The following is a 17,437-nucleotide window of genomic DNA, read 5'->3' as shown; positions in this document are numbered from 1 at the left end:
TGAAATATTTTTAAGTCCTCTTTTATCAATGTTTAGCATGCTAAAACATTAAGCATACTAACATTTATCAGTGTTTTAGTATGCTAAAACATTTAAGGCTTCTCTTTAAAGGAGAATCCAGTCTTTCAAAAGATAAAGTTAAAAACTTAGTTTACCAGAGTTTCTACCCCTCCAAAACTATTTGGTAAATTCGTTTTATTATGTGTGCTGAGATGGGTTTGCTGACAGTTGGAATTTGAGTACCATAAAGAACCACCTATGCAGTTTCTCTCTGGATAGTATTTTCGCTCTGGTTTCTTCAAAGGCACAAGTTATAACATACTTTTGTCTTGTGCATCTTTGCTCCTAGTGCAAATCCATGCAGTAATGAATTCACATGTGTGTAAATTTTTACTAGAAAAAGTCATGTCAAGTGTTGTGGAAAATCTTGGTGTAACAGTGTTTTTTTTCTTTTTTTTATTGATAAATACCTTTAGAAATATGGCATTATAGTGATCATTGTAACATGAGAATAAGTATACAGAAATAAAGAAATCAGTTTAGGGACACATAAATGTCAACTTTTTGAGAGAGAGAGTGTGTGTGTATTTGTATGTGTATTTAGCTTTTGATATTATGAAATTATTCAGATTATGTATTTACTTTTATCAGCCAGTTTTTGAGGCTTTGCTTTGGCATGTAACACTTTGATGGATGAACCCTCTAACTATTGCTGCCAATGGCATCTTGGCATTTTCTGTGCTTCCTGGGTGACTGACTAATCAACAACAGCATGTCTTGGTAATTGATTTTACTGTATTTAGTTTTGCTTGAGGATTCCGTTCTTAGCTTCTCTGTGTTTGCTGAGGAAAGAACAAAACTAACTCTGAAGAAGGTTCGTATTTCAGGCCTGGTCCTTGCTGGTGTTGGCTCCCTGGTTTACCTGTGATACAGTATGCAAACTTTAATTTTCTTTATTCCCCCTGTTGCCACTCTAGTCATACTGTATTATGCCCTTGCCTCAGAACTCCTAGTTGTTAGAATTTAGAAGTTCTAGGGACTGATGGGTTGGGATTTGCACCTATTTCCTGCACCCATGCTGTATTAGGCATTTAGTAACCATTGGTTGAGCGACTGATAACTGGCTGACTGACTGAAAATGAATGAATTGCAGAAAGAAGATGAGGCTCGAAGACTCAGTCAGAGTTATACAGGAGGTGGTATATCTAGAACTCAAATTTAGATTTTTTGGCATCAAACTATCTTCTATTCATTTAGCAACTACTTGATTATCTTAAAGAATGTGAAATCAAACTAGACAGTACACTATAGTAATTTTTTAAACGACAAATGAATGCTTGTGATAGTAACTTTAACAGTATTACATGGGATTAGTTGTCTTATGCCTTTGCAAATGAAACTAAATCAAACTAATTAATGACGTAGACTGGCGCTTCAGTGTACTCTCTGTGTAGGAGGCAGTATCCACAGCTCTGGATTCAGTTTTTGCTAAGACTCTTTAAAGTTGGCAGGGTAAAGTAAGGACCCCTACAAAAGAAACAATGAATAGTCAAAGGTAGGAGGAAAACCAGGGACTTCCTTGGTGGTCCAGTGGTAAAGAATCCTTCTTACAATGTAGGGGACGCGGTTTTGATTCCTGGTCAGGGAACTAAGATCCCCCGTGCCGCGGGACAACTAAGCCCACGCGCCACAACTACTGAGCTTGCGTGCCTCAACTAGAGAGCCTGCGTGCCACAAACTACAGAGCCCACGTGCTCTGGAGCCCACACGCCACAACTAGAGAGAGAAAACCCTTACGCCACAACTAGAGAGAAGCCCGCGTTTTGCAACGAAGATCCCGTGTGCCGCAAGTACAACCTGACGCAGCCCAAAATAAATTAAATAAATAAATAATAAAATAAATCTTAAAAAAAAAAAGGTAGGAGGAAAACCAGAGGAACTACTTCGCTGGCAGCTAAAGAAAAACCAATTAGAACTACACTCAACTGTGTTGAATGTACACCATACCCTCCGTATTCTTGGGTTCTGAAATCTGCGGATATGGAGGACAGACTGTACTATGCCATTTTATATAGGGATCTAAGCACCTGTGGGCCTTCAGTATCTGCAGGGTGGGAGTGGAGGGTCCTGGAATAAATACCAGGATATCCAGGGACGACTGTATTCAAGATTTTTGATAGGATGAGTAGGTTCTTGGATCTAACAATTAGAAAGAAGGTCATTGTTCTTAGTAAGAGCTGTTTGAGTGAAAGCCAGATGGTAATGGATTGGGTAGGAAATGGGAATTAGAAGTGCACAGATTTTTTTTTTTTCTTCTTCTAGGATGTTTGTTATTGAAGGAAAAGAAGGACGAGATGAGATGAAAATAGTTCAAAAAGCACAAGATAAAAATGTAAATTTTAGCTGTGGGCAGGTTTTTTCTAAGTATGGTGTGAATAAAATATACATGTGGGCAGAGAGAAAGAAGTTAGTGGAGAAAAGAAAGGAGAGACATATCATAAAGAAAAAACAAACAAACAATCCTTTGGGAGGCAGGATCTTCTCTGTACAGTTATTTGGCATTTAGGAGTAAAGAATATAAATGGAAGCCGTACGCTAAATTTAGAGCTTCAGGGGAGAGAAACTGAAGGAGTTTTTGCTTGAAATCCTGTTTTCCTCTGAGAAGTAGGAGGCAAAGATTTGGACTGAGAGTTCCATGGTTGGAAGCGGGGGCTAGAAGAGTGGCGGAGCTGAAACGCCTGCCATGGTGATGACTAGTTCTGATGGCCCTGCTGGAATTGGAAACTAAATTTGTACTTGGCGCCCGTCTATACAGTTACGGGATTTGCTTCTCTCCTTCTACCAGGAGATAGTAGACAGACTCACCCCAAATTGGGTGTTGGTGGGGTAGCTGTGGCAGAGGATATGGGAACTAGGAAATTGAGGGTGAGTGTCATGCAGGTTTTTCACTTTATAGTCCAGGCTACGTAGGATGGAAAGTAAACCAGGTGGCAGCAAATGGAAGGCCCAAGGAATAGACTAAGTGGAAGTAAGGGAGTAAAAAAGGCCAGGAGGTTGTGACCACGAATTAAGAGGTAGAAATCTAATAGTTTCTAGTAGAAGCAGTTCTAGATGACTCTCAGGTCAGAGAAGTAGAGAACTGATGGAGTTATTAGACCATTCAACTTTGCATATTATTGCTTCCTGTTTCATAGCTGAAGTGTTAAGTTGGTTTAGCTGTCTTGTATTATAGTAGGAATAAAGGTAGAGGAGATGATATTGGAGGTAGGGGGCTGGCTTGTAAGTTTTACTCATTGGGGAATGATTTAGACCCTTGTAAATACTAAGAACAGGATGAGAGAAAGTCTGACAGGCTGTAGAGACAGTGTGAATTTTGAGAAAGGCTCTTGATCTAGCATTGGCTGTATCCAAGAACATTTTCTTTGTCTTCTTGTTTCCAGATAAGGGGTGGTGGTGTGAGGATTAACATTTCACGTTTGAGAGGCTTTTGAGGGATGTAGTGCCATCCAGGGAAACTATGATTTTGATTAAATGTAGAGAAATCATTTTGTAAACTGACTGAAGGTGTAGAGGTTTTTAATGATCATATAGGTCTCTAGTGATAGAGTGGAAGTTAGAAGCTGGGATTGTAGAGTTTTAAATTAATCTGTTTGTTAATACAACATTTTTTTTTCTATTTTCTTGCCATATAGCATTTTGTTTTTTTAACTTTATTTTAAAATAATTTTAATTTTAGACTTATAGTTAAGTGTGGAAAAAATAGTACACAGATTTCCTGTACACCATTCACCCAGTTTCCTCAAATGTTGATGTTTTATCACATATGCTTTGTGATATTTTCTTTGTATATATGTGTATATATACACATACACTATATTTTTTTCTGAAGCATTTGAAAATGAGTGGCAGACATGTTATCCCTTTACATCTAAATATTTCAGTGTATATTTTCTAAAAACGACATACTTTTACAAACTATTGTGCAGTTATCAAAATCAATGACATTTATGCAATACTGTAATCTATAAACATATTTTACCAGTTTCCCTACTAGTGTCTTTTATAGCAAAAGAAAAAACTTATTTTTAGATTAGGATCTAGTCCATGATTAGCTATTGTGCTTAGTTAGTGTCTTTTTGTCTCCCTTAAGCTGGAACAATTCTTTAATCTTATTTGTCATGGATTACATTAATGTTTTGGAACGATTCATATCAGTTATTTTATAGTATACCCCACAAAGTTCCTTTAAAAAATTATACTTTCACCCATTGGTTTTAGAACTCATTGTTTATGATTACCTGAAAGAGTTATAACGATGGTTGTCAAATGGTGATTTCCTAATTCTGTCATTTCTTCTGCATTTATTATGTAGGATTCTATAAGGAAGAACTCCTGTAGCCTCCAGTTTATTTATTCATTTATATTAGTATGAATTCATGGATTTTAATTTTATTCTATTGATTATTGTCTCATACTATCATCATTTTGAGGCTCAGATCATCCCAGATTTGACTATCTGCTCGTATGTCCTTGTGACAAGTCCCTATCGTTTTTGCACTTTCCTACCATATAGCAGTTAGATAATGTGAATGTATCTGCTTTCTAAAGTTTAGTTTGGATGGAGGAAGCACTGTCTATGCTTTATATGTAGGGCTGCAGTGGAAGAATGGTGACCGATACAACAGTTATTGCCACAGTAGCTTACTGCTGCTGTGCTGAGTGCTTAATGAGCATTTTCTCAGAGTTGTTTGTGGAAAGTTTGTGGAGGTTTTTTATCAGCTGGACGTAGAATAAAGCAGTTGGAACATTGGTGGTGTGTTGCTCACAGTGTTGGTGTGCCATCCTCATTGAAGTTCTAAGGAATAGATAATATTACTGACTGTGAAAATAGATTATGTAGACAAATATATAATGTGATTAACAACTAGTTAAGCAGAAGGGCACCATGAAGAAAACTCTTGTTATAGGTGGGAAAGAGACAAAGAGAAAGCCTTTATGAATCATTTTGACCTCCAAATGAGTTTCACTAGAATATCATAACACTCAAATGGTTACATGCTGGTATTACTTTATGTATTAGTGCTGTTAACTGGTTGATGGAAAATAACAAGCATCATCTATCTGGGTTTATGTACCTTTCTTTTCTTGTAAAGACAAGAATGATTATGAAAAGTTATTGAATGGATATAAAGTCTGTGGTGATTTTCTTTCAGTTTTAGTGTCATTGAGCAATTTTATAAATGTCAGTTTTCTAACGTGTAGAAACTTACTCCTATAAGCATAGATGGAAATCTCTTTATCACATATGTCCTACATTAAGAACAAAAAAAGATTGTTTCATACTTTCTTTCATCTCTGTTCTAGAGAACTTAGAAAAAATACAGAAAAGTTAAAAAAAAACCCAACAAAATACAGTTTTCAAGCACCCATGCTACCCATTTGTCTGTTAACAATCATTTTGAAACTGCTAACAGTTCATCTTATTTAAAATAATATGAATAATATATGATTTACACACACACAATTTTGTTACTTCTTTAACCCTGTATCATGAGCATTTCCTATTTCATTAAGTATCCTTTGGAAACACCACCTTAAATGGCTGTATAGGATTCTATTATATTGATACAGTGTGTTTATTTTATTTTGGATGAATAGATTGTTTTCGGTTTTCCATTTTGATAACACTATGATGAACAACTTTACAAAGAAATCCTGTTTTAAGTTTCTGATTAGTTTCTTTGGATGTAGAATTTAAGAATTCTCTTAAAATGAGAATTACTAGGCTAAAGTATATTCTTATAAAAAGTGATATATACTTATTTTTTTAAATACAAGCAGTGTAAGTACAAAAGAAGCAATCTAGGCACCCAAATCTTACCAACCAGAAATAAATTATGTTGACATTTGGTGAACACATTTCCATTTGTGCTTATGGACAGGAATAATGTAATAAGAATGGGACACTACTCTTTTTTTTTTTTTTTCTCTCTCTCTCTCTTTATTTTTTTTTTGTCTGCACTACATGGCCTACGGGATCAGATCCCAGACCAGGGATCAAGCCCATGCCCCCTGCAGTGGAAGCGTGGAATCTTAACCGCTGGACTGCCAGGGAAGTCCCACTATTCTATTTTTTTTAAATGAGAATACAAAATACGATTTTGTTTGGATTTAACAGCAAGGAAAAAAATCCTTAAAGAACTGCTGAATTCTAGATAAAGGTTTCTTTACCACAGAGTTGTTAGGTTCTGTAGGATTTCACTAAAATTAAAAGAGTATAAAAATCAGTAAGAAATTGGAGTAATTTTTAAAACCTCATGTTTTAATTTTAGATATTAGAGATTAAATCCCTGCTGTGAAAGATGAGGTGAGTGGTATTAATACTTTCTCTCATGTTTTCTTTCCCCAGTTCCTGATTTTTATGTTGCTTATATTTTTACTTTTTCAGGTTTGCTGTCTGTTTGCCAGCGGCTATTTATTTAGTCTTTAGCTCAATGTTTAGCATTAGTTTTGTCTTTGAAAGGACTCAGTGTTAACCACCATATCTTTTCTCATTGCTTTTCTCCTTATTTACTTTTTATTTGCTTAATTTTATGATTGCCTGGTTTTCATCATGGAGTAGTTTTTCCCAAGGACTCATGGATGGTATATATACTTTATACATGGAAGACAACTTGGCTAGCTGGCTTTTTTTTGTTTGTTTTAATGTAAATATTAAAACTATGAAACATTTCAAGCATAAAGGGAAGTATAGAAAATGATGTAAAAGATATTTCTATATCCACTGTGGAGACAACAGATGTTAGCATGTATTTGTTACAGTATTTTACTATTTTATACTTTTTCAGCTTGCTTTATTCACTTACCGTGTTTTAAAGATTTATCTATGATGACTCATGTAGGTCTAATTAATAAGTTTAAAATGAATTGTTATACAAATAGTGGAATAATATTTATTCATTTTGTGCTGACCAGACAGTTGTTATCAGTGTCTCACTATTACAAATAGTACTACCATGAGCATTCTTGTATGTGCCTCTTTATGTGCAAGTGTGAGAATTTTCTAATATTGACGTTTACAAGTGGAATTATTGGGTCCTACACACCTTCAGCCTTACTAGGAATTGCCAAATTGATCTGCAAGGTGGTTGAATGAATTTATATTCTTACTAGCAGTAGTTCGACTTCTACTCCATTCTAACACACCGTTTTTGCGTCTTTAATTATTAGAAATATTTACTTTTTAAATTAATAATTTATGTTCTTCCTGTGTGCTGTTGTTTCATTTCTTTTGTCTAATAAAATCTGTTTTTCCTAGAGTCTTCATTTTTATTAACTTATATCAAAAGGTCACCCCTGTTGTGACCTGTTTTTGGTTTTTGTATCTCTATTCTTTAATAGTAAACTACTTTTTGATGGATAAAAGTCCTATGTATGAACATTTATTACTGTTCTGTGCTCAAAGTCACTGATGCTTCTTTCTTCAGTGTGTAGAGTCTCAGGTAGTTTATGCATTGACCTAGCCTTGCCAGCTCTTTGATTTTGTGTTGGGAGGGGGCAGCTCTTTGTGATTTTTGTGACTTTCTTTACTATTGACTGTCTTGTCTAGCTGTGGTAAGAATGTCTCTAGAGTAGTTACTTTAAAAACTTGGGTGATGTGGGGATGGAATTTATATTCTTCTTTAGCGTGTGTTAATTCAGTTATCTGTGGTTTTTGGATAACACCGTTAGTTTAATTCAGTAAGCTTTGGGGGACAGATATTTACTTATTAAGTTATGGTGATTGCCCGCAAAAGTTGAATGATTAAATATTTCAGGTTTCTACTATGTGTAAAAACACCATGGGAATCATAGAATATATGAGTTGTGATTATTGATCTTGAGATGTTCAGTGCATCCATTACTTGACCAAGCTCTCTCTTGCCTTTTGGTAGAAGAAAAACTCTGGGAGGCTTAGGGGACTGCATATTTAATGTGAAGCTTATTCTGTGTCCTAAACTCTGCTACTTGTTTTAGGGGGATACCACGATGAATAAAGCATACTTCCTAAATTTCACATGCTTATGATCTGACTAGGAAGGTAATAATATTCCCAGATCTAATTAAAGGATCTCTAAGCTTCTAGGGACTCATGAAGTACAGCACAAACTTGGAACTGATAGTTTCCTGGAAGGAAATGGTTGCAGTTAGAGTTTACTAGCTCTTGTTTTTTATTCTCATGCCTGAATAGTTTTGCTTTTAAAACCTCTTGAATGTTCAGATTTTGATTGCTAGAAGGGGGCTAATTTTAATATTATTACTATAATTTAATATCTGAGATTCACTTCTCTATTATGAAGTATACTCTTTAGCCAATTTTGCTTTTTAAACTTTACCAGTTATGACATTTCCTGACTTATTTTGGTGCATGCAGGTAAAAAACTTTCTGGAGAATCTGTCAAAGGGTTCTTATTTAATTTGATTATGGAAACAGAAGAGAACCTTTCATTACAAGTTGCCATTGTCATTATATTTATCATTGTTTATGTTGGATAGGATATGTTGACTGAAATAAACATGCACGACATAAACGTTGTGAGTTCAGTTTTATTCAGGGACCTTACTGAGGACTATAGCCTGAGAGATAGCCTCTCAGCTCCGAGGAACTGCTCCAGAGAGGTAAGGGAGGAGCCAGGATGCCTATGAACTTTATTTGCTGGGAAAACCAGGTAGTCAAGATAAAAAGATTACTGCTAAGCACAAAGAAGACATCTGAAGTGAATGATTTTGGTGCTTTTCTGTGTATGGGAAGATGCAAGAATCTGAGGTCATTTGAAATGTTTTCTTAGATATGTATCTTAACTATCTAAGGGCCAGTATATCCAAAGCACAGAATGTTTCCTGTTTTTCACCATCCTGAATCCCCCTCAGGGTGCGCTGTCCCTGGGCCGTGGCAGTAGCTAATGGCTTTATCCTTACAGAACTGGAATGGCAGGGAACATTTATTTCTTTACAAATACCAGTATGTTAGCTTATAAAAATCAGAACACTGAGCTATTTTGAAAACTCAGGGTTTGAATAGTTTTATAAATTCAAACATTATCATTAAAATTTTCTTCTGCTTATAAAAAATGCGTAGGGGCACCTTCTCCATCGGGGTTTGTAAATTATGGCCCCCAAACCAATTAAGGAAATCTTAAACCCTGGAATTGCTCTGTATCATTATTTCCACAGCAGTTTTCTATATCCTCTAAGTGGATAATCTTAGCTTATTTTATTGCCCACCTTTGACACAGGCACCCTGCCCAGGAGGAGGGCCAGGCTGGTTGGGAAGCAGTTGCAGTGCCAAAGGAGAAAATTATCCTGACCAACATAGGTAGTAGGGTGGGCTCAGTCCCACCCACATTACTGTGAATCTATAATGAAAGAGGGATGGAAGGGATTTGAGGGAGACAATCACAAGTCTGCCACAGATAACTTAATTGCTTAAGACCACAGCGTAGTCATCAACAAATATATCTCAAAAAGCTGCTTGAGTTGTAGAGGACAAAAACCCAAGTACTGGCCAGATTTGAAAAATGCAGTCTTTTAAAAGTAAACTTGTGGGAGGGAGGGAGACGCAAGAGGGAAGACATATGGGAACATATGTTTATGTATGACTGATTCACTTTGTTATAAAGCAGAAACTAACACACCATTGTAAAGCAATTATACCCCAATAAAGATGTTAAAAAAAATAAAATAAAATAAACTTTGTACATGCAAAAGAAAAAAAAAAGTAAACTTAAAATATGTTATGTAACACATATTTTGGTATAAAACCACGAAAGATGAGGCTGAAGCTGAACATCTTCCTATGATAAAATATATAGACAGCTATGGCGTACATTATGGTCTTTTCATGCTCAATTCATGTGTGCTAGATTGAGAAATTAGCGGGAGACCAAGAAGGTAAGTGGGGGATGGCAGGGAGCAGTGCCCCGTAGACAGACAACCTTAGATGAAAGTATGAGAAATTGCCAGCCCAGCCGCTCAAATATCTTTTTCTCCTTTCTTTTTTTTCTTTTCTCTCTTTTTTTCCCTTGGACTATGATAATCTGTGTTAAGATCATATTGACCTATTGCTAAAGAGGCATAATTATAGGGCAGATTTGTAAATATGTATTTTCTTAGGTAAGATCTGAGTAAGCTAAATAGAATTTTGAAAAGTGTATCTTTCTGTTGATATAAACATTTAAGAATAAGGTCAAGTATTTGTCATTTAATTAAAGGACTATGAACACGACTAATGAGCGTACCATATAGAGGACTTTGTATTCAAAGAGAGAATCTTAGGATCTAGCCGATTTACATTGCAGTTTTAGCATATAAAAAGGAATTTAACTGGAGGCTGAATTCTTCTGAAAATAGCAATTTATATAAGATCTTTATCCCATCTGTTTGGTTTCTTTGTTCCTTGGAGGTCATTGGGATGTAAATATACTCTAACTCTTTCTCCTTTAACTTACTAAGGTAATAACTAGCTGTTACAGACTTCACAGTACTTAGGTTATAGCAAGGTTATTTCTCCAGTCTTTCCATTTTATACTGTTGTGACTGGTGACCTATATTGCGTTTCCTTTTAATTTTAACCAAAGTTGATTCCAAATACTTTGGAGCTTATTTTTGTAGTGTTCAGCAAGACAGACATAACCTCCAGTTTTGTAGAGCTCTTACTTTAGCTGGAAAAACAGATTGTAAATGAATGAGCACATAAATAATTGCTATTGTAGTAAGTGTGCTAAAGAACAGGGTGCTTTAAGATTGTGTCCTAATCTACTTTTGAGAGATAGGAAAGATTTTCTTGAGGACTTGATTTTTTAAAAAAATGTATTTATGGCTGTGTTGGGTCTTCGTTGCTGAGCGGGCTTTCTCTAGTCGCGGCAAGCAGGGGCTTCTCTTGTGGAGCACAGGCTCTAAGGCATGCAGGCTTCAGTAGTTGTGGCACGCGGGCTCAGTAGTTGTGGCTTGCGGGCTCTAGAGCGCAGGGTCAGTAGTTGTGGTGCACAGGCTTAGTTGCTCCGCGACATGTGGGATCTTCCCGGACCAGGGCTCGAACCCGTGTCCCCTGCGTTGACAGGCGGATTCTTAATCACTGCGCCACCAGGGAAGTCTGAGAACTTGATTTTAAGCTAAGACCTGAACTGTGTGTAGAAGTCAACTAGGCAGTGCAGTATGGGAGGAAAAGAATTGTACATAAAGAGCCTAGAGCCCCTTTTTAGTATGTGATTATGTTTAATGTTGTTTTAAGAAATGAATTAATGAGTGGGTATCTAGGTCAGAAGCTCAGAAGAACTGTCTAGTGTGGCAATATAAATTTGGTCTTATGTTCTTTAATCACTCTGTTGCCCCATTAATTATCCCTCTCACTTTTTCCTTTAAAAAAGCAGATACAGTTCCTCATTTGCATTCTTCACATATATTTTTCCTGTGGTTACAGTTTCAGATTGTGTCATTTTTAATAGAAAGTTGTATATACATAAACCCAGGGAAGGTATTATAGTGATATTACATTTTCTGTGGAAAAAGCTTTTTTATCATAGGATATAGTGTTAGGTACATTGTTGCCTGTGAGACATGCCAAACCAGAAATTAGAGGACTTTTGCATTTTGGTTTTATTTATTAAAAATTAAAAAATTCAAAGTAATTTATGCTTAGGGTGAAAAATCAAATAGTAGAGAATGATGAAATCTCTTCCCCACCTGCAGCTCTTTGCTGTTTCTTGTGTGTCCTTCCGGAAATTTTGGTTGCCTATATGTACTACACAAATAATCTCTTATTTATTTATTTATTTATTTTGGAATTTGTAGGAAAAAGCTTTTTAAAAGAAAGTTTTACTGAAATATAGTTGATCTACAGTGTTGTGTTTATCTCTCTCATTATTTAAAAAGACTCAGTTATACTGTATATATTCTTTTGCACCTTTCTTTCAGTTGACATATCATGAGCAGACAGTAACAGTTTAAAAATGAAGTAAGAATCCTTTTTGTTTAAAAGACACTTTGTTATGTCTTCATAAAACATCTGATGATACTTGGTTTTTAACAGTTGTTTTGCAGACTTGTTCAGGTGACAGAGCATCTGAAGCCCACTGTGTTCTTTGTAGAACACCATGAAATAATGATATTCTCTCATACTAACAAGAAAGGTTTTTATGAGCAGAAATATGCCTGTATTATATTATGAAATATAAAACTGTAACCAAACTTCTGTACTTCCAAAAGAAGAAGCTGAAAATTAGGCACGGCAAATATTTTTCCTTTAATATTTACTTGTTGCTTATGCGCTCTTTCCTAATCATTTGTATCATTTTCGAATCATTTGCTAATCATTGCTTTATCATAGGCTAGTTCTCAGAAGAAAGGTATCCAGAGACAGCAAAAGTTTAGTGGAAAAAATTTGGTGGGGAGTAAACCTCAAATTAAGATTCTGTTCATTTGCTTAATGGTATGTGTGTGCGTGAGGACGACTGCTGTAATTTAGTGTTATTGGTAGAAAATCTAGCTCCCTTTGCTAAGCAGCACTGTTTTGTGGGACGCTGTCTTCTGAGCTATTGGTTTTAACACTTGGGCTGTTTGTAGAAATTTCTTAGCACCTTATCCCTAGCAGCATAGATAAGGTAGCTCACTTTCTTCTTGGGTGACTAAAATGAGTAGCTTGACTCTACAGATTGATTTTACTGCAACACATACCTGTTAGCTTCTCTAAATCAGGTGTTAGATAAGGCAACATTGAATGATAGAGGCTACCAGAGGTTTTTTTCTAGAATCATGTTATCTTAGAGTCAGAAGGAACCTTTGTCATCTACTAATTTTGTACAAAGGCCAAGAATCCCTTTATATGTCAGTTGACCGACCGTACAATTTTTTTGAGAATGAACGGGGTGGAGAAAACGCTAAATTGAATGGGACTGTGACACAACAGGTGTAAAGTGGGACAGTCCTGGGGAAAACAGCTGTATGGTCATCCTAGTTATAAAACAGTCTTGCCAGATAGTCAGTCATACAAAATCTGAAAGGATTTGTTGCCCCACAGAAAACCTAGTACTCTAAAAATTAAAAAGTTCTAACTAAAAAATTTTTTTATTGAGCTAAAATTTATCTCCTTGCAACTACTAACTCTTCTTCCCAGTTTTGCCCTTTGGTAATAAATGTAGTCAGAATATGGCAGTATACAACATATATTAGTTCTTTAGAAACTTTTTTAAATAAACAACTTTAGAGATAGCTTGGTTTTTATTTCCCAAAAATCTTACAGTTCTGCCCTGTAGTTCAATTTCTGTGCCCAAACTGAAACAAAAGAAGAGAAAAGAAATGAGAAGGAAGGTGAAAAAAAGACCATACAACTGGCTAACCTACCAGGCCCTGGTACAGGGCACTGTTCACTAAACAACACTTGACTGCACTTCCATAATTCTCATCTTGGTATGTTTAGAAAACATTCACTGAGATCTCTAGCTTCTCAGAAATAAAGTTTCTAGTTATTACATTAGTATTTTATCACCTTAAAATAGAATAAAGGGATATGTATAGGAGACACGCCAATTAAAGTAAAAGAAACAATAGTTTACACACAGGAAGGCTAGACCTCCAGCTAGCTAATCATAATGATTACAGTTTCCTTATCATTAAAAATACTTAATATACATCTATAAAAACTAGCGATAGATAGATACGTTTAACAAAGCCCTCTTGTCATCCTTTTACCCTTCGGACTAAAAAACTGTGGTTTAGTGTGCAACTTTTCATCACCCTGGTCACTAGATTAAAGATATTTTAATTTTCACGTGCTATTGCCCACATTTTTTCCAGGAGGCTCATAAATAGGACAAGCTGGGAGGATAACTTTTTTTTTTTTTTTTTTTTTGGCTTGCGGGATCCTAGTTCCCCAACCAGGGACCGAACCCTGCTCCCTCTGCAGTGAAACCGCCAGGGAATTCCCTGGGAAGATAACTTTTGAGGTGATGTGTGGATGGAACACAGAGCCTGGTTCATTACTGAATATATGTAGGTCCCACCCCACTCCTCCCCCACCCTTTTTTCTTGCTGTTTAGGTAATTGTTATAGAATGTAAAATAGAACCATTTAACAACATAGCAGCATGATTAAGGAAAAATTTCTACAAATTGGCATTGTCTAATTTGATAAACATGTAACTTAATTTGAACCCTTGTAAGAACTTAGGTAAAAGGCAATCAAATGTCGAAAAAATTAAACAATAGTCAATCTAAGAAAATGGAAATTCTTTTCCCCTGCATCGGCAGGTGGACTCTCAACCACTGCACCACCAGGAAAGCCCAAAATGGAAATTTTTATTCGAGCCAGTCTAAGGATTATAAACCGGGAGACAGTCTTTCAGAGAGCTCCTAGGGCTGTTCTGCTGGTTAGAGGTCAAAGCACAGTTAGTTATTTAAGTTTTTGAGACAAAGTAACATATTGGCAGTTTACATAGTGCAACAAGGTGAGTAGTGGGGTCATTGTGGCTCTTTACAGAATTGAGAAAGGAATGTTATCTCCTAAGGAGTTACCTTGCTGGCACCAGATGGAAATTAATTTTTTTGAGTGAGGAGGCATTCCTGCGTCTTCTAAGGGGATCTAGTTAATGTATAGTGCAGACGTACAATGCACACTAAAGGGGAGGGGGTAGTGCCTCAAATGGCAGAAAAATTTTTATGTTAAAATTTTTCTTGTCCTTCCTTAAAAGTAATTTTGTCTCATCACACAGTAGGTTAATTTATGGAGACACCAAAGATATCAAAATACAGTGTTGCATTTAAAGTAAATTGGAAGTTCTATGCTACAGTGGGTAGAGATTGTTGACTGAGTTATTGGGTTTTACGGTTAACACAGAGCAACTGTTCACCGTAATATATATATATATATATGGGTTTTTTTTTTGGCTGTGCTGTGTGGCATGCCTGGATCTTAGTTCCCCGATCAGGGATCGAACCTGTACCCCTGCATTGGGAGTGCGGAGTCTTAACCACTGGTCTGTCAGAGAAGTCCCCTATATTATAATTTTGTAAAAATAAAACTGGAGGTATTAGGTAAGGCAGTTGAAATAAATTGGTGTGTTTTATAAGTTCCAAAGCTTTACTTCTGAGATCATATGTAAAAGTATCTGTAGTTATTCTTTTTATTGTAGTTATTTGAATATATTTTGACAGGTTTAAGCAGAGAGTTGGTCATTCTGGGGAGCGTATTTGTATATTTGATGTGGTAGGGGGTGTTTCCTGTGAGGAACTAGAGGAGAGTTGTTTGTCATGTAGGATTTTCTCTTTAGTACATTTCATCTACATTTGCAGTATTAATAGTAGATATGGAAAAGTGGCTTCCTCTTTTTTGATACCTTCATTATTATTTGTTTAGTAATATTAATTACTATATATACTAAATATACTAATATATTCTAAATTACTAAGTATATGCTAAGTATTGATCTGTACTTTATTTGCCTTAACTTGTTCATCTGACATTTTTGCTCTTAAAAGTGTTGTCAAAGATGACTACATTGGGAATTCTCCTGGGTGCCTTGTAATGGGAAACAGAAGATGCTTTATGACACCAGGGCAGAGTGTTGCTATTCAAGAGGGTGCTCATTTAGTGCCTACTTGGAAAAGTGCTGCAAGTAAATAAATGTAAAAGCTCATACAGAGTTGACTTTATGCTTATTTGACCTTAGAATTCAGTTTCTGTGAGTGAATGCTATTGTATCAACTTTGGTGCTGTTGACTGAAGAAAAACACATAACCTAAAAATTGCGAGTTATGTTTTATTTGAGGACCGTACTGAGGATTATAGCCCCAGAGACAGCCTCTCAGATAGCTCTGAGGTGCTGTTGCAAAGAGGACGGCGAGGAGCCGGGGTGCACTGGAGTTCTTGCTGGGGTGGTGGGGGAGAGTAGGGCATGAGAAGATTACCGCTGATCACACGAAACAGACATCTTAAGTTAATGATTTCAGGGCTTTTCTGTGTATGCGGAGATGCAAGAGTCTGGGCTTATTGAAATTGTTCTTTAGATATGCTTCTTAACTATCTAGGGCCAGTATCCTGTTTCTCTCCATCCTGAGCTCCCCTCAGGGTGCACTGTGTGGGGTTGGCTGCAGTGGCTGATGATTTGATGGTGGGCAACATTCATTGTTTACTGGAATGGCAGGCAACATTTTTTGTCCATAGTGTTATGGAAAAAGTTGTCTTCTTAAACTTGAGATGATTTTAGGTTTGTTTATACTGTTTTGTTAAAAGTTATAATACCTTTATGAACTCCCAAAAGTGTTTTGCTAGTGTAATCGCTTACCAAGACACATGCAGACAGCAGTGAAGTAAATTGACCTCCTGTTTTACTTGGCATATTTAAAAAAATTCTTTAGAGGCAAGTGAGTGACTACTTATTGGACTGACAGAGTACCACATAATTTCTGCTTTTGAGTTTATAAAATAAAGTATATTAAATAAAAGGGAAGAAGGGTGGAACTAGTATTTGTTAAATGCCTTCTCTGTGTTAGGCATTATGCTGGATGATTTTCAAATATTATTTTACAATTCTGTGAGGATTTTGGTTGCATTCAGAACTTACATATGGAGACACTGAGGTACAGAGAAACTAAGTTTATCGAAGCTCCTAGAAAGTGGAGTAATAATTCGCCTATTCTTTCTAAAATCCAAAAATGCATTGTATCACAACACACAGATTTGCTCTGTGACAAAATTTCTTTCCCTCCCTCCCTCCCTTCCTTCCTCCCTTCCTTCCTTCCTTCCTTATAAATGAAGTAAGAGGTGTGCAGCCACACTGCTTGGGTGTGATTCGTGGCTTTACCCTTGCTAGCTGTTGTGATGTTTGGCAAGTTACTCTAAGTCTCTACACGTCCAGGGTGGTTTTGGTTTGGTTTTTTTTCTTTTAATCTGTCAAATGGGGATAACAGTCTAATAGTCTCTATCTTACAGGTTTGTTGTGAGGATTGAATGAGTTAAGTGATAAAGATCTCAATATAGTATCTAGCATTTCTTGAACTTGCAATAAATTTGTTGTAATGACGTTTTTCAGAATTTTATGTGCACACTGACTTATTTTGCTTTATTAGTAATTCTTTTGGTACTTGGGAAAACCTCCTCAGAGTATTCCACGTTTTTGGAATGTATATATATTGTTATTCTATTTCATTAATTCATTTTACATTTCTAGTTATTTTAGATACTAGTGTAATAGATATGGTATTGTGGTTGTATTAGAAGTTTTCTTTGCAGTACACAGTGACTGATGCGTGGTAGACAATATTTATTGTAGGATTGAGAGAACTTGAATCTATTTGTAATCATGACTTTTTTCCTCTATAAATCCTAACAATTTGAACTTCATTCTTATTGTAAAGAAACTATAAAAATTCTAAACTTCTTAATGACTGATTATGTCTCTTAAAAA

At 35.9% G+C, this 17,437-nt stretch overlaps 1 protein-coding gene across 3 annotated transcripts in view; it reads left to right on the top strand.

Annotated features, from left to right (window-relative positions):
- NDFIP2 (Nedd4 family interacting protein 2) overlaps window positions 1-17,437 on the top strand; it is a 68,519-nt gene that overhangs the window by 18,505 nt on the left and 32,577 nt on the right. The window lies entirely within an intron of this gene.

The sequence above is a fragment of the Aethalodelphis obliquidens genome, unplaced genomic scaffold, assembly GCF_003676395.1.
Source record: "Aethalodelphis obliquidens isolate GAN/ISIS:26980383/991018 unplaced genomic scaffold, ASM367639v1 scaffold15, whole genome shotgun sequence".
Taxonomy (NCBI): domain Eukaryota; kingdom Metazoa; phylum Chordata; class Mammalia; order Artiodactyla; family Delphinidae; genus Aethalodelphis; species Aethalodelphis obliquidens.
This window is presented reverse-complemented; position numbering and strand designations above follow the sequence as displayed.